The 1,832-nt window shown below is 44.6% G+C and overlaps 1 non-coding gene across 1 annotated transcript; it reads right to left on the minus strand.

Moving 5' to 3' along the window:
• Window positions 1–924: 924 nt before the first annotated feature.
• LOC132656108 (small nucleolar RNA SNORA48) lies at window positions 925–1,073 on the minus strand. Its single transcript, XR_009594049.1, has one exon. It is a non-coding gene; the product is annotated as a small nucleolar RNA SNORA48 (small nucleolar RNA).
• Between the last annotated feature and the right edge of the window lie 759 nt (window positions 1,074–1,832).

Below are 1,832 nucleotides of genomic sequence, written 5' to 3' on the forward strand. Positions count from 1 at the left end.
CTCCTCTTCACCCTCAAGTCTCCTGTTCCGTTCCTTTCATAATGCTCAAGCGGCTCCAGTGCTTTCTCTCTCGGCTGTCCACCACGTGACTGCTTCCGGCCTCAGGGTATCCATGCACTGTGGTCAGCACCCAACTGGATTGAGGGAATGAAGCTTAGCTTGCTGCATGGGTTAGCAGGATCTCAGCCCAGCGTTGAGTGCAGGGGAAGGTGGAAAGGGAAAAAAGCCTTCCCTGAGACAATTTTCAGTTGGTAGGGTTCTTTCTTTTCTTTCTTTCTTTCTTTCTTTCTTTCTTTCTTTCTTTCTTTCTTTCTTTCTTTCTTCCTTCCTTCCTTCCTTCCTTCCTTCCTTCCTTCCTTCCTTCCTTTCTTTCTTTCTTTCTTTCTTTCTTTCTTTCTTTCTTTCTTTCTTTCTTTCTGTGATTGTACATCATTGGCTGGGGCTGAGGGTCTGGGAATGCTTTATTTGCATAAAGAGGACTCCAGGTGTACCTGGACACGTCTTTATAAGGAAATAGGCCTCCAGGTGAGACTGTATCAAGGGTGGCTGAGGTGGGGGTCACAAGGCTATGTGCGCCAGGGCATGCAGGCCCAAAATAAGAAGGGAACAATCTTTACTCCTGCTGGTCCCAAGATGGTACTTTCAGGGTTTGAATGCATCTTGACCTTACTCTTGCTCAGGGCTGGCTCCCCCGGTCACAGGGATCACATACCCACACATTGTGGTGGTTCCTGCTGCAGGCTGGTCACGAAGCTGGCCGGTTCTTAGATGACATCATCCATCAGTGCTGCATGATGTGATGGCAAGAGGGTGTCTATGGCCCTCCTCTACCATGCTCGAGAAGGGAGGTCTATGGATGACATGGCGGGCCTCAGGTCTGTCTCTCTTCGTGCTCCTGGGTGTGCTGCCTGGAATTGAATTGATTTTTGTGTCCTAGGCATGAGACAGCTTTGCTTTGACCACCAAGCCAGGCATCAAGCTAGGATGAACAAAGGACTGACATCTGCTCTGCCCTTGACTGATATAAGAACAGCACCACCAACAAGGTATCTCTTCGCCCATTGCCAGGGGCTTCTTCTTCCTCCTCTTCCTCTTCTTGCTTCTTTCCTTCTTCTCCTTCTTCTCCTTCTTCTTTCTTCTTCTTCTTCTTCCTCCTCTTCTTCTTCCTTCTTCTATAGTGCAGGATCCAAGCCCCAAACAATGGCATTGTCAGCTTCCAGTGTGGGTCTTCTCCCTTCAAACCTCATCAACATAACCCTTCACTGGCATGCCCACAGCTGTGCCTGGAGTCTTCTCCTAGGAGATCTCAGGCCTTATCACATTGCCAGTCAGTACTATCACAGTCATCATTCAACATGCATCTCCAATGACTTATTCTGTCTATATTTTGTGTCATTCTACAAGATGGCTGCGTGAAAATCTCCCAGTGACATCATGGGTTTTATTTTTCACATTTGTTCCGCTCGCTTTGCTACATGTTTTTATTTTCATCTGATTATTTAGCACTTACTTGGAGTCTAATTATTGCTACACTTTACAATTACATTGTAAATACTACTACTGCTGCTACTATGAACTAGTCTTAATTTCTGCTAATGATTTTCTTAAGTTCATTTGGTCTGATACAACAGCTACAATGGCTTTGTCTGTTGTTTTCCTCACACACATTCTTTCTTTCACTCTTAAAGTTCTCTAATCTCATGTTCAAATATTTAATATTGGTATATTCTGGATTTATGTTTGTGCTCAACTTGACAATCTTTAACACATGCATAACATTCAGATGTACATTTATGGCCTCCTTTGGATTATTGTCATAATTCACTCTTATC

The sequence above is a fragment of the Meriones unguiculatus genome, chromosome 8 (assembly GCF_030254825.1).
Source record: "Meriones unguiculatus strain TT.TT164.6M chromosome 8, Bangor_MerUng_6.1, whole genome shotgun sequence".
Lineage (NCBI taxonomy): Eukaryota > Metazoa > Chordata > Mammalia > Rodentia > Muridae > Meriones > Meriones unguiculatus.